This window comes from Suricata suricatta, chromosome 7 (genome assembly GCF_006229205.1).
Source record: "Suricata suricatta isolate VVHF042 chromosome 7, meerkat_22Aug2017_6uvM2_HiC, whole genome shotgun sequence".
NCBI lineage: Eukaryota > Metazoa > Chordata > Mammalia > Carnivora > Herpestidae > Suricata > Suricata suricatta.
The window spans coordinates 138984906-139008504 of NC_043706.1; the positions used below are offsets into that span (position 1 = coordinate 138984906).

Here is a 23599-nt window from a genome sequence, read left to right on the forward strand (position 1 = left end):
GCCATGTAGGAACCTGCCAGGTAAGAGGAGATGGCAGGACAGGGAGGGGCACAGGTAGACGCAGGGGTGAATGAAGTCTGATGTCCCTACACAGCCTGATGGGAAGAGCAAGTGATCATTATTTTCCCGTCACTGAGACATACAGCATGATTGTGACAGCCTGGTGTGCATTCAATTAGGACTGTAATATGATTAAGGTGACGGTAGACATTTTGCAAACCTCCCCATGCCTGTGCCTGTGAGCAAGGCTGAACCAGAGCCCCTGCTCCAGCCACAAGCTGAGCCTCAGGGATGTTGAGGGACACGTCCTGGGGGTGCGGGGGGGCCTTCCAAGAGGAAAGAAATTGATTCATCAGGAGGGTCCCGACTCCCAAAGGACAAGGCATTACATGGTGGAAATGCAGAGAGAGACCTGGAATTCATTAAGAACCTACTAAGACCCACACATGTCTCTCTGGATGTCTCAATGCTCTCTGTGAAGTAGGAATGGTCGTCCTCATTTTAATGATGAAAAACGGATTCAGAGGCCAAGAACTGTCCTAAAGGACCACTGAGGTTCAAACACAAGTCTCCCCACCAGCAAAACCCAGCATCTTCTCGTGGTGCCTCATGTACAAGCTGCGATGGAGAGTTTTGGGAGGGGCTCCCCAAGGGCAGAGCTGACCCTTCATCACCATCCTGGGTGACTTCCGGGGAGCCCAGTTGTGGGGGCAGAAAGAGACTTTGGGCAAAACGGCAAGTCGTTACTTTATAAGCAGGTGGTGACGGGCTGGGTCTATGTCCAGATTCTCCCTCAGCTTAACGCTCAAATACACACACAGAGAAAAGACAAGGAGAGACAGGAAGACAGACATGGGCAGCTGAGCGAGCTAAGAGAGCTGCCACGGTTGGGTGAAAGGAGTTTACGTGTATGTGTGTGTGTGTGTGTGTGTGTGTGTGTGTGTGTAAAAAGCTGATATAAATGATCATGTTGTCAGAGATCTTATCTGTAAATGTAATTATAACTCTAAACCTCCAAATTTATGTTGAGGTATCCATACATTATATTATTGCAGAAACATTTTCAACTGATTTGGAAGTGCTCGTCACATGTTTTCCTGAGGGTTCTCTACATAAAGCACAGAGAAAATACAAATTTCTACTGAGTTAGTGGCTGCTTACTGAGCCCATACTATGTGCCACACTCCCATGATCCAAGTATCCAACAACAGGGTCCCGGTCCTGTATGCGCATGCCACAAGGAGGAGGGAAGGGAACTGATGACAAGAAGAAACTATCGTAGTTCCCAGTTTTCTTTAAGATTTCTACAACAGACATGATGAAAGTCATAACCAGTTCCGATGCCTACCAGCTGTCTAAAGAGAAGCTACAGAGAAATCATCTTAATTCACACAAAGAGAATGCAATGGAAGTGATAGGAGGTTGTATTTTTTTTCCTCATCAGAATATTGGTCACTGAAAAAAAGTTGGAGACGGGGGTGGGGGGGGAGAGAGTGGGAGAGAGAGATGGATAGATGGATGGATGGATGGATGTGGGGAGATTGACGTGAAGGCAATGCGTTCACCTCCCACTTGAGTCATGAACTGTCATGTACACGAAGCTTCACGAGACGCTGCGGTGTGCCAAATATTAATTGAAACAATTAACTGCAGAAAACACGTGGGCACAACAATATTAGGAGCGCATAATCCTTTCTAGTTAAGAGGTCCGTACTGGATTACTGCGGAAAAGCTCTGGAGTTCTAATTACCTGTGGAAGTCCCACAAGGTTACAGCCAAACGCGGTAATTAGGCGGCTGTAATATAAGGTGTTAGCAGGGGACTGAGGATTTGCTCTAAGTGCCACGGTGTTTTCATGGCTATTTACTGAGCGGAGTGCCGGAATGTAATGGAATTGGGTGGAATTCTCCAATGACTGTTGTGAGCGTGTAGTTAACGAAAACGTACCTTACTTAATGTGAGTTTCCTGGCTTTGTGCAGGTGCCGAACGCTACGATTCTTAACTAACACACAGAAGAAATGTCACCTGAATGAGGCGGCTTATGTGGATTTCCTTGTGGGATCCACTCTTGCTTGTGAATGCTGTGAACTGTGACACAGCTCGGAGGCCAGGAGCGCGCTGCTGGAATCAGCGGGAAGGAGGAAACGGCGCAGAGCCGCCCCCAGACCTGAGCTGACCCTTAGGTGGATTCTCTTTGACCACAGACCTGGGACGTCATGACACACGCTTCTCTGAGTTTGGAGGAGGCACTGACAGCCCGTGCGTGCACGGAGAGAGACGTTTCCCACCTTCAGGGATGGGCGCAAGATCTTTATTCACAAGTGTTGGTAAATACAGTGGCGTATCAGTTGAGTGAAGGAGATGCGTCTCTTTTCTTTCCTTCTTGCCAATCCGGAACCACGCTCTTACATATCCTTGTCTATGCACTGAAAATGTGTACATAAAAATGAAACCCAGACTATAGACCTTCCTATGCTCCCAGAGTATACAGCATAAAAGTAATCTGAGGAAAATATTGGCCTCACGTTTTTATCCATGCTCTGACTTGTGCTCAGGAAGCAGCTCAGCTTTCCAGAGGGCCTGGATTGCTGCCCTAGTCAAGGTCAGGTGCACGTCCGTGGAGGGGGGTGACAGCGTGGCTGACTGCATCCTGGTCTGGGCACCGGTACTTGTTGGGATGTTTGGGAGCAGCATTAATTAAGAGTCAGTTCTCCTTTATGGATTCTTTTAATGTGGCAAAAGCGAAACAGGGCTGCTGGGAAGGCAGTGCAGCCAAGTGCATGGACAGCCACATGCTGCGGCCTCTCCAGAGCTCCTCACCTCACCTCACCTCACGCCCTGGCTCTTGGGAGTGGAAAGCCTCCTTCCAAACATTTAAGAGGAGGATGGGGAGGGGATTGTTGCTCAGAAGTGCCGTCTGGTCCCGAGCTTACAGTGAAAGCTCTCGGTGGCCCTCTCTGCTGCCCATGGAATGCCACCACACAGGAAACGGTGACCGGAAAGAACGGAGCAAGTGAGCAAATGCCCTGGGGCCACCAGGGACATCTTCACTGGGAAACAGAGACAGAGGGTCTGGCTGGGCCACCCGAGGACAGGGATTCCTCACACTGATTCCAAAGGCGACTCTTAGCAGCGGGGTTTAGGACCAGGCAGTTGGCTGGTGGTGAACCTCGATGATGTCAATGATGTGCTAACTCAGCAAGGTCCGCCTGGGCAGGCTGATATCCTTGAACCTGCCATGAGGGGCGCAGCTTTTTTGTAAACTCCGGGAAGCCGAGGGCCATGTATATGTACCTCTGTAAAGCCCACAGCAACTGGCAAAGTGCCCACTGTGTATGTATGCATGCATGCATGCACACGTGTGTGTGTACAGATGCACGCACACTTATATGTAAATATGCATGCTAGACAGCACATCTACATATTAAGGTAGATGTCACATCAGGGCTTTCGAGGAAGAAGAAAAGTAATTATTGGCAGGCTGGGTTTCTAAGAAGAGGTGATTCCAAGTAATTTGTTAATGCGTGCACATTTTCACTAAGTCTTCCCATTCTAGTCTTTGAGTTTGATCCAGGGTCCTGGGCTTTGGGGCCCTCCTTCATCTGTGCCTCTTATCATCATGAGGGAAGAAGAAAAAAAAACATCCCCTCCTGTAGCTCTCTGGAACAGTCTACATCACAGAGCAGCTACGTGAAGTAGGTGGTGGTTGTGGAGGGGAGAGGGAAGGTCCCCCTTCAGACCTAGGCCCTCTTCCTCCACTTTAACGACCTGCAGCTGATCTAGAAACTCTCTTATCAGTGGTTCCCTTGTCTACACTGTCCACGCCCTCCTGCTCCTTCATCTCTGGCTTCGGGAAGTGAAAACTATGCTTTGAGAAGCAAACAAGAGATGAACTCAATTGATTTTTTTAAATGTTAATTTTAATTAATGAATCAATTTAATTTTGTTTTTAAGAGTGAGAAAGCGTGTGCACTTGTGCATGAGTGAGCAGGGGAGGGGTAGAGAGAGAGAGAGAGAGAGAGAGAGAATCATAAGCAGACTCCACGCTCAGTGCAGAGACAGACACAGGATTTGATCCTATGGCCCTTGGATCATGACCTGAGCAGAAATCAAGAGTTGGCCACTCAACAGACTGAGTCGCCCAAGTGCCCCTGATTTTTTTAAAGCCCATTGTTTTCACATATTTATGTGGAATGCTGAACTTATATTCTTCTGTATTTGCACTACCTTTGATATGATAGCTAATTCTTTTCTATAAATAGAGGGATAACTTGTTTGAAGCAATATAATTTGAGTGACATTTTAAATTAATAGGACATTAATAAACACAGCACAAGCGTAAATTGTACGCATATATATTTAGTTAGGACAAAACTGTTTGGCTTTCTGACTTATAAGGCCTGGAAGCCCATTCTTTTTCCTTATTACATGAACATGTTGAGAGTTTTTTCATCTTGGCAAAATATGTGCTGTAATTTAATTGACTTAGCAACACTACCAAGGAACACATTTATTCCCCAGGGAAATTTCTTTTCATGCTTTCTATTGGAACTTCTAATTGACTTCTACTTCTGAATAATTGTTGAAACTAATAAGTTGGAAGGGCTGGTGATTTCAAGTAGCTATAAATGAGGCATCAAGGCATTTTTTTTCTCCCTGCGAAATCCATAAGTGAGTTAATATTTTAAAAGTCAGTACTGAAAATTCTTTCCTTTGAGTTGATTTAATGGATGAGTCAACAGGTCTAGTCTGACCATCATAATGCAAGATGCCTAAGATCTAGGCCCACCAAATATGTAATTATGTTAGGGTTAGTCCTTCAAAAGGGGAATGAGATTGTGTTTCATTAGTCACAGAGAAAGGGGTATGGAAACACTGAAAAGCTACAAAATTCAGATGAGCTTTTATTTGGAATCGCTGCTCTTTGGTTAGATACAGTTGGCTTACCATTAAGCATCTCCCTAAATACCATATATATTATTTTTGTATCACGGTGATGAGCTATTAATATCACAAATAATACATACTGGTGAAATATATAAAAAGGTTCAATGAACCCATTTTCAAAATGCAAAACATGTAGTTTTAAAATAAATGTGGTTTATAGAGATCTATTGCCTTGCTCGGATGGAAAAATTTTGTTCTTAGTTAACGCCTACAAGGATAAGACGAGTAAATCTCCCTTTAGGTAAGACCTCTTCTCAGTTTGATTTCCTGCGCAGGGAGAGACAGAAATGATGCTCTCTCCACAGTTCAGATCAATCATAATTCTATTAGCCAGCTGAATACCCTGGTACACTCAGTGCCTATCAAATATTAAAGCCTTCCCGTTTTTGAAATTCAAATAATAGCTTGGTTTGTTATCTAGCACTAAATCTGTACTACATTACGAATTTATGATTTACCTGTAAATTTCATGCTGGTGTTTAAGTTTTAAATACGTGGACGCTGTTAAAAGTGTGTGAGAACATGAACAAAGTTGTGCCGCCACAGACTAAGTTAAGAGTTACAGCCGCCTAAGCACTAAGGTCCAGATTATGATACTTATTTGTAGTAAATAATCCAAATGATATTTACTGTGCCCCTACCATGCGCCTGCAGACAGTGACAGTCACTGAGAATTCAACTGTAAGCAAGGTGACATTGTTCCTGCCTTTGAAGAGATGACATCAAAAAAACCCTACCAAATGAATCAATGATTGCAAATGTCTACAAGGAGCGTAAAGTGGGGCACAGCGGGAGCTGAGGTCAGGTGCCTGTGTGACAGGACACGTGGTTTAAGCAAGACTCCTGAAGCTGAATCCTGAGCTACGCACACAGCAGGGCAGGGGGCAGGGCAGGGGATGGCGGAGGAGACGTGCCAAGGTCCTGATGTGGAAGATCTCTTAGTTGCTTGCGGATCAAAATGGAGGCCAGCATGACTGCAGAAGGGTGACAAGAAAGGAAGAGACAGGAAAAGAACCCAGGTCTTTGTAGAACGTGATGAGGAATTTTTTTTTTTTTTTTTTTTTTTCTGGATGAAACAGAAAGCATTACGGACAGAGATACAATACAATTCACATTTGAAAAACACCATGCTGGCTCATGTGAGGCAGCTTGGTTGTAATGCACCCAAAAGGAAGTGGAAAAAGCCGCTAATTATTACCATAGTTGAAGAAACAGGAGGCGGAGGCCTGGACTAGGCCGGTGGTCTGGAGGGGGAGGGAAGTGAAATAGTGGGGACCCATGGCGGTGGGAATCAACGGGATGGTGAGAGCTCATCAGGGACACTGAAAAGGGAGGCCAGACGGGTGCTGAGATTGCAAGGGGGACACTGACTCCATGGGGGAGGTGGGGGGGCGCCTGGCGTGTGTGTTTATGTGGGGCGGTGAGAAGATGGATGGGGTGCCTGGGTGACTCGGCACGCTAAGTGTCTGACTTGAGCTCAGGTCGTGATCTTGAGTCGCGGTTCATGGGTTTGAGCCCTGCGCTGAAGGCTCAGAGCCTGGAGCCTGCTGTCTCCCTCTCTCTCTGCCCCTCCCTTGCTCATGTTCTCTCTCTTCCCCTCAAAAATTAACATATATGAAAACAATTAAGAAAAAGAAGCAAGATGGATTTTGAGACAAGCAATGTTAGTGAAGCTTTTGATGCCTTGGGGAATCTTGAAGTTCTGAGAGCGTTCTAGGCTGCGATACAAATTTAGGGGTCAGGAGCACATTAATGGCATTTAAAATGGGTGCTGATGGGCTGATGCCTCCAGATGCTGGAAGTCAGGCAAAGGAGGAGCCACCATTGAGGGAAAAGAATTCGGAGGGGCTGCAGGGACGTGGAAGCCTGTAATTACCACTAATTTGGTATGACTTTTTATCAGTTGGCTTACTTTGTTTAGTAGAATATGCCAGTGGAACAGAGGGCTCAAAAACCCTGATTTGAATTAAAGTAGAAATGAGAGGTGAATAAATGATGGCAGCATCTGGGGACCGCACTTACAAGACGTTCTGCTCGAAGAGGCCTAAAGAAATTGAATAGAAATTGGATGGAGAGGAGAGGTTCATGGGCGGACTTCTGTTTTGGGTTGATTGGTGTTTATTTATTGAGCTTGGAAGAAAGAGAGCAGGAGTTTTCTTCTTTTTTAAAGTTTATTTCTTTTGGGGGGGCAGGGAGGGGCAGAGAGAGAACCTCAAATAGGTTCCATGCACTGTCAGTGCAGAGCCCGACAAAGGGCTCAATCCCACAAACCGCAAGATCATGACCTGAGCCGAAATCGAGTTGGATACTTAACCAGCTGAGCCCCCTGGGTGCCCCAAGAGCAGGAGTCTCAGGAGGGAAGAGGCTGAGGAAGAACAGAGAGCTATGACTACAGACTGAGAGCCCGAAGGCAGGCAAGAGGGCATGAGATGGCGGCCCTGGGGAAGAGCAGGCTTGGCTTGGAGCAACGACAATTCTTTCATGGTCACAGGAGGAAAGTGGCCCAAAGATGGAGACACACGTCAAATAGGCTGTAGCCTTGGTGGTTCGGTAAAAAGAAAGCTCCCTGCCAGTGGCTTCCGCTTTTTACATTAAAAGAATAAAATAGATGTGCAGTGCGGCCATCAGGTAACGGCAAGAGGGGGTGAAGGTGACCAGAGATGGGAGGGTAGAGGTCAAGGTATAAAGGGCCACATGGGAGCACAGGAAGCTGGGCCGCTAGAGGAGGGCGATGCACCTGCCAGGTGGCACTCAGTGATCATTTGACCAGGAATTGCAGGAGACAGGTGCCCCCAGATGCGCAGTAAGCTCAGCTCTGCCCCGCTGCCTGGGCTCCCTCCCAGGGAGGGTGCCTCAACGGGTTCCTGTAGAGGCAGACCGCTCTCTAGGAGGGAAGACAGAGTTTGGGGAGCAGATGAAACTCCAGTGACTTACAAGGAACGACCCCATGTCGCAGGAAGAGGAGGGACAGATTGCTGAGCGGTGGGGAAGGGAGCAGGGATCCGCGGAGTGTGGAGGGCAGTGGGCGCAGGTGGAGGCGGCTGGGGCAGAGGCTGGACACTCCCTGTGAGGACAGGATTCCCGCACGACGCTCCCAGCCCCTCTCCTTGACCACAGTGACTACAGTCGGCAGTGACCTGCCCGGATTCCTTTCCTTTCCTTTTTCTCGGGCTCTAGTCACTTCTTGTGCAAAGATGACAAATGTGATAAAGAATTTCACAATATTCCTTACTTCTGGTTCCATGTTACAGCCTCTTAAATTCTTCTTTTAAATAAAATTACAACGGCTTTGACATTAGATCATGATGTGTAACCTCTCTGGTGTGTCACAGATTCTTTTACTGAGAATCTTATGAAAGCTATGGACCTGGCCCCCCAAACTGTGTCAGGTTCTGACCTGGGAACCCTGCCCTGGGGGAGAACCTCACTGATCGGGTCACTGCCAATAGTTAACAGTGAAAATTCTTTCTTTTTTTCTTCTGGGTGGGAGTACAACTAACAAAGTCCCAAACACTTTTTTTTAATGTTTATTTATTTTTGAGATAGAGATGGGGGAGGGGCAGAGAGAGGAGGAGACACAGAATCTGAAGCAGCTCCAGGCTCTGAGTTGTCAGCACAGAGCCCGACGCAGGGCTTGAACCCACAAACTATGAGATCACCTGAGCCGAAGTTGGATGATTCACCGACAGAGCCACCCAGGCGCCTCCTAAACATTTAAGTATTTTATTGATCACTTTACCTGACTTAAATGGGTTTTTTTTCATTTATTCAATGATAATATTGAGTGCCACCAGTGTGGGGGATTTTCTCCAGGGATCAGAGACAGTGGCCACAAGAATGCCCATCTTCTTGTCACAGGGACACTTACGTGATGGGAGTTTATATTATGTTTGTCATCTCTGCTCTCTGCAACAACCCTGACAGGCAACAGTTTCTTCTCAAAATATTGCACTGGGCGATGAGTATGGGTCCTTTAAAGGAGAAGGGACTGAGGCAAGAGCGATATGAAGGAAGAAAATCCTTCTGTACCTCTGTCATTCTCCCGGGTGACCCCTCATGTGACAGTAATTATTAGTCTTCTCGGGTAATGCTAATATCGTCATGTTGGAAAGACACGATCACGATAACCATCACCACAGAGGGGACCGCGTGGGAGATGGGAGCATCACGCACATCTATCCCCATCCTGTGAAACAGTCACATGACACGCCTCACACTCCTGGAGAGTGAGTTACTGGCAGCGTTTTTATTTAACATGTACTAAAAATAGTGCCTCGTCTATGGCAAGCGCTATTTAAGTGGTTGCTATTGTGATAATCATCAAAGTATTGTATGGCTTTCATTATGAAACTCATTGCAAAACCCGGGTACTGAACAAACGCTATGCATAACAATTCAAAGTGAAGCCCCTGGAAGTAAAACAGTATTTCCATGATGCGGAATTTCGCCATTGAACATTCAGCATTCAGGGGTCCTGCTGGCTACCTTCACAGTGACCAGTTCACAGAAGACAGCTCCTAAAGCAGATGTAGGGGAAAACCAGACTTTCTCCCCAGAGGCCAGCGGGACTGGAGACATTGCTCTCTGTTGCCAATAGGTGGTGGCCATGTATTGTTAGAAGGCGGAGGACACTGAAACGTGAGTCTCGGAAAAGGACTCATCAGCTGTTGAAAATGAATCATCAGCTGGCTTGAAACTGATACATGAAGGAATCAAAGGGATAAACAACAATCAGACTGATGAAAGGCTAAGGGGCTAAAAAGCTAATGGGTTTTACTCAGAAATCTTAGTTCATGCAAATTACTTAAACTAAACATTCCATTAAAGAAAACTGTCAGCTTGTAACTTTTATTGCTCACTGTTGTCCAAATTATTCTTTCTCTAGAAATCTTTTTATATGCAAGACCAAAGAGTTGCTTTTTCTTTTTCTTTCTTTCCCCCCCCCCCCTTTTTTTTTTTAAAGCTGAGCGGCATAGCCTGTGCGGGATAGTGAAGTTGGTTTAGCTCTGTGCTAGGGATCAATCCCAGCCTCCTCACTCCAGACTTAGATTCAGAAGACAACAATAGGAACCTGAAACAGTGAACTTTGGAAAAGAAGGATACAGTTTAGGGATAAGCACTTCCTATTTCAATACTATTACAAAGCGACAATAATCAAGACAGTATTCAACTGGCATATAGACATATACGCAGATTGATGAGATAGGCCTGGGAGCATAGAAACACAGCCTTATGTACATGGCCAACTGATTTTCAACACAGGTGCAAAGTTAATTCAGTGAGGAATGGATACTCTCTTGTATGAATGGCATTCGAATGAATGGGTATTTATATGAAAAAATGAACTTAAATTAATACCTTATCTCCTACCCAGAGATAACTCAAAATTGACCAGAGACTTAACAAAAACATAAAACAAAGCTTCTAGAAGAAACCACAAGAAAACTGTGGTAACCTTTGGTCAGGCAAAGATTTCTTAGATAGAACACAACTTTATGAGCTACAGAAAAACAAATTGATAAACCGGACTTCATCAAAATTAAAAACCTTTGTTCTTTGGAAGACGCTGTTAAGAAAATGAAATGATATACCAGAGACAGGAAGACAAGATTTGCAAATCATATATCTGATAATATACTTGTATTTAGAATATATAAATTAAATTTATTATAATTATATATTGTTAACATTATTTAAAAATTTTTATAGTATGAAAGCAACCAATTTTTTAAAAAGGGCAAACAATTTGCACAGATGCTTCACTAAAGATGATACAAGAGTGTCAAAAAAAAGCACATGGAAAGATCCTCAACATTATTAGTCACTGGGGAAATGCAATGTAAGACCAAAATGAAATACCACTTCGCATTTAGTCAAACATCAAAATTTAAGAGACTCATTATATCAAGTGTTGAACAGGCTATGAGGCAGTCAGAACTCTCATGTTCTGGATGGGAATGATATAAGTTCCTTGGCAAATAATTTGACAGTTTCTTAAAAAGAAACTCCTTAAATATATTTTTTAAGTTTATTTATTGATTTTGAGCGATGGGTGGGGGGAAGGGCAGAGAGAGAGAGGAAAAGAGAGAGAGAGCCCCAAGCAGGGTCCACGCCATCAGCACTGAGCCAGACACGGGGCTGGATCACAGGAGCCGCAATATCATGATTTGTGGCAAAATCTAGAGTCAGTCGCTTAACCTACTGAGCCATCCAGTCACCCCTAAAAAGAAACTCTTAAAATATAATCCAGTCATACCACTTCTACGTATTTATATGAGGGGGAAAAACACGTACATACAAAGCCTTGCATAAAATTTTATAGCAGTTTGTTTGTAATAACCAGAAACTGGAAACAACCCAAATGTTCAACAGTTGAGTGGATAAGCAAATAGTGGTTATAGACATATAAAGGAACATAATTCAACAGCTAAAAGGGACTTTTGACCTATATAGTAATGATAAATCTCAAAATAATTGTGCCGTATGAAAAAAATCATACAAAAAAAGTATATGCTATATGTAGCATTTATACCTAATTCTAGAAAAAGGCAGAGGAAATGGAAACAGATCAGCAGTTGCTTGGGCTTGAGGTAGGGCGGGGAGGTGTGGGAGTGGGTGATAGATGTTCTTTATACTGATGGTGGTGACTTCAGTGGTGGAAACATGTGCAAAACTCAGCAAGTGGTACATTTTGAACACATGCTAAAAACAATAGGATTCCATAATAACCACCTATTTAACTCAGGCCAATTAGAGAAGAATCCTTCCGAATAAGGAGCAGGAAGGCAAAGCTCAGAGAAGTGAAGTGACTTGCCTGAGGTCACAGAGCTGGAAGTCAGCCTCTGTTTTCTCGCCTGGGAAGTATCCAGAAGGGTAAAACAAGTTCCAAAGTTTCCCTTTGTTCTAAAAGTCTAGGAGTCTATATGAAGCAAACGGATTTCATGCCCAGTGTCGTTCATCTCGGAAGATGCCAGAACCCCTTCAGAGCGTATGATGAAAATAGCAGACACGGTGACGTTTCAGCTAATTGCACCCTGCGTGTCTTTCATCAGTAACGGACAGACATTCCGGCTGGCATGTCCTTCCTTGTGAGGGGACGGAGACAGCGCTTCTTTGACCCTCCATTAGAACGTGTTTGGTTGGAAAGCTTGGCCATTGTAGTAAATATAAAAGTGACTTTCTGAATGCTTCAGAATGCACTAAAAAGCCATTAAAAATGTAGGACTAATGGAACAATTGCGTCTCATTTTCGCTCTTAACAACCATGACCCTTTGAGCCTTCGGTACTTCCTGAGATGCTAACCATTCCAAGAAAGCTCAATAGAAACATAGATTTTTCATCACCCACCAGATTCAGGTGGCATTTGTTCCTTACTCCCTCTTTTTTTTATTCTATATACCTTTTATGCCATGAATATATATCATACGTCAACAATCTTTTCTATTCGCTGACTCACATACATTTAAGTTAACGGCTAGGACCCCATCATCTTTCCCACTGTTGGGCTTAGGTGACCGAATTTCTGTCTTGGGTTGCACAGCCAGTGGTCACAACATTTCAGACTATATATCTCCCCTTTCAAGTGTGCTTTGGGGTTCCCTAGATATGGAAAATATACACCAAAGTGCACAACTGGGTTCAGCTTTTTCAGGTGTGACCTACTGGTTGACACAACTTTGTGATAAAATAGAAGGATGTCGTGTACCTGAGGGAACAAGGCTAATTGAACCACAAATCCTGTTTGTCAATCAAATGGCTTTTTTTTGTTGTTGTTCTTGTCTTGAAACACACCCTTTTAGCACACAGCTCATTCTTCAGAAAAAAAATCATGTGGTCATAATGTCAATTGCTAACTTTATTTTCTATTTACATCATCCACTTACAAATACCCTTTTCTTTGGTTTAATTAGGTGGTGTCACTCACACTTTCATTGGCAACAGTGAAAGACTGAGCTGAATTTGAAAATGATGCCACAGGGTCAGCTTGAGTCACATCCATCTTGCAAGTGCACAAGGGAACCGGGGTACGACTCTATGGGTAGTAGAATTGGATTTTGATAGTTTTATTTTAATAAAAATAATATACTAAATAGAGTAAAATAATGACTTTAAAGAGGAGAAAGATTCATTTTTTTTCCTCTCAATTTCAGTTCTAGTACTTTCAGTTTGGCATAATCAAAACTCAATGCAAAAGGACAGTTAAGTGGTGGGGCGCCTGGGTAGCTCTATTGGTTGAGCATCTGACCCTTGATTTCAGCTCATGTCATGGTCCCAGGGTCGTGGGATTGGGCCCTGTGTTGGGTTTGGGAATGAGCACAGAGCATGTTTGCGATCCCCCCTCTCCCTCTCCCTCTGCCCCTTCTTCACTCTCTAAAACAATAATAACAAAAAATAACAGTCAAGTTGAAGCATACCTACTTTGAGAGCATAGATCATGAATTATTATGAGTTTTCCTAATATTTCTGGGTTTTCAGACTATATCTACACATATCCAAACTATTACCAAGGACATGGTTAAGTTGAGTGTTCACTGATATAGTAAATGTTTCAATGCAATATAAATTATTTGGCCATAAGCAACAAAGTGCTTTTCTCTGTGTCATGCTTTTAATATTCAGCAATAATTTCAGGAGAGAGTCCCTTAAAATTGAGGCCAAGTTCTACCAAAGGAATCTTATGGCTTAAATAGATGGTATAGAGAATTACTCAAAATTAGGGTCCTAGTCACAAGATTTATGGACATTTTAATTAAGGACAACAACATGATGAGATTATTTTGCAACAATATATTGTAGGCATTTGTCTGTAATAAATAAATAATTTATTGTCATATTTCTGTGTCTGCCTATTTCCAAATAAGAAACTCCTTGAAAGAGGAAACTGTGTACTGGCTTTTCCATCTCTATTACTAGCAGTAGCAGTGGGCTCAGAAGTAATCCAACCTACAGACGGAAGGAAGGATGGACGGGTGGATTTGTTCCATTGTAGCACAATGTAACAGGAGACATTGGTAGAGGGTTGCAAAATGGTCACATGCCAAGTGACAATCATCAGATTTATCAGATGTAAAATCAGCAATTTCTAACAGCTGATTAATCAGCTGATAACAGCTGATATGTCAAGATATATAAGGGAACCCAAGACTAAAACAAATTAGAAGACCGACTTCATAAAAATACATAACTTTAGGCTGGTAGAACCATTAGCAACTGACCAGCACAATCGGGAAACCATTTTGGACTGAGAAGGAAGTGGCCCAAGCTCACAGAGAGAGCTAGAAGCAGAGTTATAAGCCAGAAATCAGAGGTACTAACTTTGGCCCACAGTTTATATTACCTCAGCAACTCAACTGATTCCAACTCATCAAGTGGTTTTTCCAAGTGAAGTCCACATTGAACAATGAGAAATCTAAATAAAAAGATTGGGAGGGTATATTCAAGGGGCTTACAGTTTAGTGTAAGGTTATCAAGAATGACTTATAACAGATAATGCAACCGGAGGTCATGGTTCTGGAGTGGAATAGGAGATGAGCATCCTGAGGACATAACACCGGACTTGGGGAGGCCCAGTACAGTCGAGGAAATGAGGTCTCTGGAGTCACAGGGGAAGTGGGCAGGCAATGCAGGCCCAGGGACACAGATGGGAACAGAATTTCAACACGTAAAGATTCACAAGCAAAATAAAAGTCACAAGCAGGGTGCTGAGAGTTAACAAGAGATAAATTCAGGCAGTCAAGGGAGAAACCCAGGCAGATGTGATACTAAATTCCAGGAGCAACATGAAGAATCACCATGGGCTTAGCCAAAACACTGGTGTGATGGGTGAAACACCGATGGGCAAAAATGGAATCTTGATTAGTGTAAACGTGATGAGCAAAAAGTGGGAAGACTTTGAGTTAAGTTCCTCCAGAGCTCAAAAACGTAGTAAATACGGTATATGCAAAGTAGAAAAGAAGCAAACAAAAAAGACAAAGGCACCAGAAATATGATTGAGAAAGAACCAAAAGGTGTAAGTTTGGGTTTTTTAATTCACAAATTACTTTCAAGTTATTAATGAGGAAATTTTAGACTATGAGATGTCATGCTGTGTAGTAGAAATTTCTGTGATGGTGAAAATGCTCTACATCTGCTCTAGTGTGGTAGCTATGAGATATATTTAAATCATTTCACAATAAGAAACTAAATCTTAATCTTATATAATTTTAGTTGATGTAAATTTGGATTTAAATTAGCACATATAACATGTAGCACATGGCTACATATTAGACTGTGGATAATGCATTCTGTTTACTAATACAGAGCCATGAAATAAATGCCTAGGGGCACCTGAGTGGCTCAATTGGTTACACATCTGACTCTTTGCTTTGACTCAGGTCATGGTCTTATGATTTTGGGAGTTTGGGTCCTGTTTCTGGCTCTGTGCTGTAGCATGGAGCCTGCTTGGGATTCTCTCTCTCCCTGCCTCTCTGCACCTCCAAGACTCATGCTGTCTCTATATATCTTCAAAAGGCTAACTAAAAACTTAAAAAAATAAATCCCTAAAGGAAAGGAATAATATTCTAAAAAGAATATGTTCTCTATTGTTACACTTTTGTTTTTGTATATCTACTATGTTCTAGACCATCATTGTTCTCACTCATTTTGGCTCCCATAAATTCTACTACTATTTTCAAATAGAACTTTTCATGTATTCATCTATTCATGCAACCCTCTAGAAAGGATTTGAAATAGTAGATATATGTACAATAAGATCAAAGTGGAAAAAACAAAAAAATGGAGAGAATATGAAATAGTAAGAGACTGCTAAGGACCCAGATTTAGGACAGCACACAAAAACACACACCAGAAAACATCATAGTTGTTGAAGATATACTTCAGAAGCTCTAATCTTCCTAGTGGTCAGAACAGAGGAAACATAATCTCTAACAGGTACATTGCACATGGCATAAAACACATATACGTAATTCAGGAGAATCAAAGTTTTTCCTGGTCTAAAGTCGAAATAATCTTTGTATCAAACGAGTCATCTGGCCAAGGCACGTGACTTGAAGAGTTAAGCTTGTGAGCTAAGGGTTATTTGTTCTTTCTTCCAAAGTTGGAGAAACAGAGGGGCCTGGTTTAAGGCGAGGGTGGAAGGGAACAGACAGATAGGGGTGTAGTAGGCACACGGCGACAGTCCTTACCACACCGATCCCTGGGCAGCAGGGGACTCTCCGACCTTAATAGTGAACGTGTCTTGCCCCTCCCTGGGAGCTGAGAGGCATAAGGCTACAGCAAATTCAGTATGAGTGATTCACAAAATCCCATTTTAGTAGCATTCTCCTTGCCTGCTTTCTCCTGCCCAGGGTGAAAAATATACCCTTATCCACATCAAATTGAATAAAAAATAATTGTGTTTACTTTTGGATTCCATGATACTTTTCACGCATTTGCCAGCTACGATGTGAAGATCACGCTGAAACCACCAAATACAGCATCATTCACCACAAATCGATCTTAATAATAATACAGAAGCAAGTACTGAAACTTCATCTTTGTTTTTCAGAGGTGCTTTGTTGGAATTCTCATCCATCTTGTACTGAAGGGTAGAAACCGAAGCATCTTTCAGCGCCTCCCTCTTGCCTTTCTTCCTTCTATGAGGTCCATTACCATGTGCTGTCACATAGGACTTCCACATGACTCTGGAGTCAGTCCAATTCTTCCCACGTCCAGCGGCACCAGGACCAGGGCCACTAGGGCAAGCTGGCGCTGGGTCTAGGCGGCCATGCTCTACCACCCCTTCCTGGCCTTCCCGCCCACTCTTGCCCTTTGCAGTTGCCTTCCTTTCTCCGGCTAGTGTGATTAAATAAGCAGCCAACCCTGCCACTTCTCTTGTGTGAAGTCTTGAAGATTTTGATTTCTCTTTGGGGGTTTAAAGAGACCAAAGTTTACTGCAACAGCACGAGCAACCCAGCCTGGCTCCACCCACCTTTCTGGGTCTTTTCACTCTGATCTGGCTACACCGGTCTGCCTTCCATTTATCAAACCTGCTCTGTTCCCTTCAGTCTCCAGGTTTCATCTCAGGATGTTCCTTTTGTCAGGACTTTCTCCCTAAACTGCTCCCTTCCTCCTCTTTCTTCCACCTCTTATCTAAATCAGTCATTGTACAGCTGCCGTTGTTTGATGGATGCCTGTAACGTCCACTGAACTGGGAGCTCCACGCAGGGAATGAGCTCGTCTATTCTGCGAATTCTTGGGTCCCCCTTTGACGCAAACAGAGCCTACAGTGTAGAATATACTACTTCCTATAAAATGGGCAGGATCACAAGATCGGGTGTAGCTGGTATTCTAAGGGATCACTTTGTAAAATGGATAGTCCTAAGGTCTACTTTTACTCAGGGGATATAAATCATATCTTACCATTCAATAAGCTGGGAGTGTTCAACATATTTCCCAAACATGTGCCCATGAATACGTTTTAATGACAAAGAAAGCCCACTCCTAAGTTAAGGGGAAGTTATTTTAAACTATTTGTATAACTTCTTGAATAATATGGTAATTAAATTATCCATTTCTACATGAAATATAACAGCAAACTTAATAGGATATTTTGTATAATATGAATATTTAATTTTTAAAATTTAGAAATCTATCTCTTTACAATGTAGTTGTAGTCTCATGAAGAAAATATTTCTTAAAACAATAGCTAGATGTTTTCATTTCAAGGTACTTTGAATTAAACCCCTGAGGCATCAAAATGACTCTATAGTCTTTTCTAGAATATTATGTCAAACATTCTGAGCCACGTACTTTATTGGCACCCAAAAAAACTGAAAATGTTTCTCTTATATTCAAAGTTCTTTAAAAAAAGACTCCATTGTTAAGCTCTGACAAATGTGCCTCCTACCACTTCGCTGGGTTCCTTCACAAGCACGCAATTCGCAATTATAAGCAATTTTGTAAAATGAGTGCTATGTTCCCTGGAGAACGTCTTGGAGTGGCTAAATACATGATTGGGTAGTTTTCTGAAATGCTTATTATTTACCTGCATCTCATTTCAGTCTCTCTGGTAAACAGAATATCCCTGCCAGCGGTGATTAGCCCCCCAAAGGCTTCCAGAATTGTCAGGGATCCTCTGACCTTCCCAAAGCACATTGTAGGACTTGGGGCGGAGATATGGAAAATGGAGCTGTCTATGCCAACCTTCTTCTTCCAGTGACCCGTGGGTTTCCTTGTCCCAGACAAGGGTTTCCGGATTTGAGGCACAGTGGAAAATGAATAAGAGGACTTTAACACTTCGTCATGACTTACAGCGCATCTTAGTGGTTGCAGATCTCATTCTCAGCTTTATGGCGGTTTTTCTACCTTGATTTATTGTTATTTTTAGATCAGAAAGAAGAATGCCAAGATTGAAGCCTCGAGGTTTGCTTTGGAAAATAAAGTTTGAATTTAGCTGCTGGTGATTTATACCTAGTGCGCTATACTGAGCATGAATGTACAGTTAAGCATTAACTTTATAGGTAATTATCCCTTCTATCGATATGAGGCAGCAGTGCATAGCCTAGAATAATACCCGATTTTTGAAACAGCACCTTCTAAAGTGGTATATTAGGTAAATAAATTCTGATGATGGTGGTAGTATTTCATCACACAAGAGATCTTACTCCGTCTCAACCAACATCTTTTACTACTTGCTTAGTTATATATGAACAATAAAAACTCACCAAGACCGGAGTTAACTAAAGCGAGTAACAGAAAGTAAACAGTCTCTAACTGGAATGAGTTGAAATTAAAAGAGAGAATAAGAAAGCCAAAGGAAAAAGTGATGTGAGTTGTTTTAGAGGGTCAGGTGACCAAATTCTTTTCCTTTTAGGTCCTACTAAAAACATTACATAACAAGTATTTTAATATCACAAACTCAGGTTTCCTCTCTATGTCAGTTGCATAGGGCATTTAAAATCACGTCTTCACTATTTTTAAGTACATTATTTAAATTCACAATACAAAGAATGTAGTTCTTTTATTCTTCAAACATGTGCAATATAAAGAAAACTAAATCATTTTGAAGGGAGTCTCTGGTATGGCTTGGAGACTGCAGACCCTCCATTTTGCCTGTGTCATCTTGGTCAGTATGGAAACGGGAGCCTCAGGTAACGGAACAGGCACAATGTGTGTGCTGCGCCGTCCACCTATCTTCTCCATATAAATAGGCCTTGATATGTCATATGGACCCTCCTCACGCTCCCCCACAACACGCTTGGAGAAACCCTGATCTAAAGACACCATGCAGAGCCTGAGATGGTAGTGTATCTTCCATGTTCACGAGCTGGGGCTTGCTGATTTTACCGTTGTTTTGTTTTGTTTTGCTTTGCTTTGAGTCTGATAACTTTCATCGAAGTAAAAAGTAACTCCTAGTGTAGGGGCAAACAGGGAGCATGGCATTTTTGAGGTCGATGGGGTCCTGGAGATGAAATTAATTTCATGAATAAAAAATGGAGAGGAAAAATTCATTTTGGGGTCAGGCAGACTGATGTCCAAATTTAGCTTCCAACATCCTTAGTTTTCTCATTGCAAATGGGGATGATTACTACTGACAGCACAGAATCATTTTGAAGCTTAAACAAGTAACATATGCAAAAGGCCTGTTCAGTACCCAGTAGCCATGAAGTGATCTGACCCAATTAACTAGGTGTATAGTCAGTGGTTGAGTCACAGCGAGTTTTCCAACTTCCTGTTCAGCACTATTTCTGTCATAGCTGTCTAATTTGAGAAACACATTTAACTGAAGAATGCAATTTATTGTAGGCTCCAAACAACAAGTTGTAAGCAAACTGTTACCATCTCCCTTATAAGAATCAGCATGTTGGAAAAAAAAAATTACAGCCAAAGCTGTACACTGTTAACTGTTGCATTTTTGATGAACCTTTAAAGATAGAACAAAGAATTTAAAAATTATAACACAATGGAGAACAAACACTGTTAGAAGTCACTATTTTTCAGGTTATTAAAATATTTCAGGGGTGCCTGGCTGGTTCAGTTGGTTGAGCATCTGACTCCTTATTTCAGCTCAGGGCATGATCCCAGGGTCGTGGGATCCAGACCCGCGTCAGGCTCTGGGCTGAGAGCGCAGAGCCTACTTAATATTCTCTCCCTGCCTTGCAAAATATTTTAAATTATATTTCTCTAAAGGTCACTGTTTGGGGGCCTGGGTGGCTCAGTCAGCTGGCAGCATCCTACTGTGGCTCAGGTCATGGTCTTGCAGCTCGTGGGTTTGAGCCCCGTGTGGGGCTCTGGGCTAAGAAACAGCTCAGGGCCTGGAGCTGCTTTGGATTCTGCATCTCCCTCTCTGCCTGTCTCTGTCTCTCAAAAATAAATAAATGTTTTTAAAAAATTAAAGGTCACTGTATATACAAATGACAGTTGTGATGTTTTCTTGGGGGGGGAAGGGATGTGGGGGGGTCTCTGAATTTGGGACCAGTAGAAGTGGCTTCCCACACCCCGGTGTGATGGGGATGGTGGCCCGTCCAGGCAGGGGTCTTCAGAGCTTCCATGTTACCGCCAACTTTGGTGACGGCATTTCTGAAAATGAAATGTACATCTGAAACGTGTTTTCTATTAGGTTGAGTCAAAAATTTACATGTTTTCATAAGTTTTTCTAAATGACTAGTTTCAAAGAATGGATGGATGGATGGTTTTTTTTTTCCTGCTTTGTTCAAATCTAGTCTAATTAATGTGTTTTCTTTTTCTTTTTTTGAGTATGAGTTATGTTTAAAAAGCATATAAAGAAATATTTATGTACATAGTATCTGAGTATATTTCTGGTATTTGAAATCACTGAACACTAAATTGGGTGCCTAAAGAAAGTAATATTATTTTTTTTTGGAAAGGATAAGGCTTTAAATGAGCTGATTTAAAAGAGGCCTGGATTTTCTGTTTTGGATGCATCTTAAATAGGTTAAAACTTGAAATATCAGAGTGTGTCTCTTATAGTAGAAAATTATTTTTTGAAAGGTTTTAAAATTACATACATAGCGAGGGGGGAAAAGAGGTGGTGGTAATGGAGGAGAGCACTTGTGGGGAAGAGCACTGGGTGTTGTATGGAAACCAATTTGACAATAAACTATTTAGAAAAATAAAATAAAACAAAATAAAATTATATACATGTGTATATTTTACACATTTACATGGCCTATTCAGAAAACAGCATTTTTGAGACTGGAACTAAAATTTATATTAAAAATACAAGTGAAGGCAGCTACTGATGTTACCAGTAAAAGAAGAGAGCTAATAATGATAGGTTCATTAATGCAACTATTTATATTCCTACATATATCTATTTTATAAAGGATGACTTTGGAAAATCTGGTTAGATAGAACAAATCTAATAGAGAAATTTTAATAAAAACTATTGATAACTAAGTCCATTTTTACAGCATTATATTTATGTAACATTTTGTACTTCCTATAATGTTAATTACTGGCTCAAAGGAATAATTTCATTATATGTTACTGTGATAATGTAGAAAATGACAAATAGAAGGCTTATTTTTATTTTTAGCCATGAAACCATAATTAATCCTAAGGTTCAGGTTTCCTGCTACAGTTTTAAGTATCTGGAATAATTCTAAAATTAGGCCCTATAGTTGGTGGTGGCTGGAAGTTATCACATATAGAATATGCCTACTCTATATATGTGTATTATATAGGAGCGGTGTCAGTCATTTTTATACACAATCTCATTTAATTCTCTCTGAGTTCAGACTTAATTTCATTTTATTTTTTTAACGTTTTATTTGTTTTTGAGAAACAGAGGGAGACAGAATGCAAGCAGGGGAGGGGCAGAGAGAGGGGAAGACACAGAATCCGAAGCAGGTTCCAGGCTCTGAGCTGCCAGCACAGAGCCCAATGCGGGGCTCGAGTTCGTGAACCACGAGATCATGACCGGAGCTGACGTCACACTGAGCCACCCAGGAGCCCCAGACATTTTAAGTGAGCAAAACAGCTCAATATCTGGTGAGCAAATCTGGTGTTGGATAAGCACCATCTCACTGCAAAGTTAGTACTTGGCCCATGATCCCTGAGTCATGGATGTGCAACTGAGGCTACCACCTGGGAGCTGAACCACCAACACCCCCCCCCAAAAAAGAAGACTTTGCTGACAGAGTCTGCCAAATGTCTACCTAACTCTTTCCTAGGTCCCTAGGCATTTATCTAGACTTCATTTCTCAAGCTCCTTGCAGCACATAGAGCCGAATGGCTGTGTCCTGGCCAAGGGAATGAAGAAATGAGTGCCATATCCAGGCTGGGGTTTATCAGAAAGATGCATGTCTTCATTTATTATTTCTTTCCCCTCTGCCAGCTGGACCCTGAGTGGGGGGATAAGTCTGACCATGAAGACAGTGATAAATTCCAACGGGATAGCAAACACTATCTTTCTTTGAAGAAAATCACTCACCCACCTGAACACTGCCCCCACCCCAGGCACAAACCAAGCTACATTTGTATGGGAGCCATTATATTTTGAGTTCTGTTGGTTAAACAGCAGTTTGGTCTACAATAACCAGTCAAACTGTTTTCAGAGGTTCTGCTTCATCACAGTCCCTCTGGGAAAACCAAAGACCAAGACAGGGCTGCAAAGGATATCCTAACCATTTCCACTTCAAAGAAGATTATTGTGTATTTACTTTTACAAAGTTCACCAGACCCCTCCCTAAAATATTTGTTAGTGAGTCCAAATTTAATTTTTTTTTAATGTTTAAAAAATTTTTTTTTATTTTTTGAGAGACAGAGACAGCGTGACCAGGGGAGGGTCAGAGAGAGAGGGAGACACAGAATCTGAAACAGGCTCCAGGCTCTGAGCCATCACACAGAGCCCAATGTGGGGCTTAAACCCATGAACCATGAGATCATAACTTAAGCCAAAGCCAGATGTTTAACCAACTTAGCCACCCAGGCTCCCCAGAGTCCAGATTTTAAAATTAGATAATTGGCCAAAAGTTCCCAGTATTCTGGGGCACTGGGTGGCCCAGTTGGTTAAGCATCTGACTTTGGCTCAGGTCATGATCTCACAGTTCGTGGGTTCAAGCCCCACATTGGGCTGCCTGCTGTCAGCCCAGATCCTGCTTAGGATCCTCTGTCCCTCTCTCTCTGCCCCTCCCCCATTTGTTTTCTCTCTCTCAAAATAAACTTAAAAACATACTTAAAACATTCCCAGCATCCCACAGGTAACAAATGCTGCTGTGCAGTCTCCTCAGGTGTACAAGTGGGGCGTCAGCAAAGACCAAGTGAGACTGGGCGGCAGAGCGGGGCAGAAGGGAGAACAAGACGTCTTCAGGAATACCCCGCAGCTGAACCGTCATGGAGCAGAACCTCTAGGGCTCGTGTTCCATCGACCTCTCTGAGTTTGGTCGTGCCACGGGTGTGAAGACCATTTCGGAGTCTAGACAGTAGCTGTCAGGGACCCAACTGTGTTCCTCAAACATTCATGTTAAAAGCTTCCACCTTCAGTACCTCAGAATGGGACAGTATTTGGAGACAGGGCCTTACACAGTGACTTAGTTATGGTGAAGCCAGGAAAGTGGCGTCTAGTCTACTCTGAGTAAAGTTCTCACGAGAAGAGGAGATGACAACACAGAGAGAAACCAGGGCTGCCCCTGCAGGGAGCCGGCCAC

The 23599-nt window shown here is 42.5% G+C and overlaps 1 protein-coding gene across 1 annotated transcript in view; it reads right to left on the reverse strand.

The window, feature by feature from the left end:
• PRKN (parkin RBR E3 ubiquitin protein ligase) overlaps positions 1-23599 on the reverse strand; it is a gene marked incomplete at its 5' end in the record, with an annotated part of 1091762 nt that overhangs the window by 368130 nt on the left and 700033 nt on the right. The window lies entirely within an intron of this gene.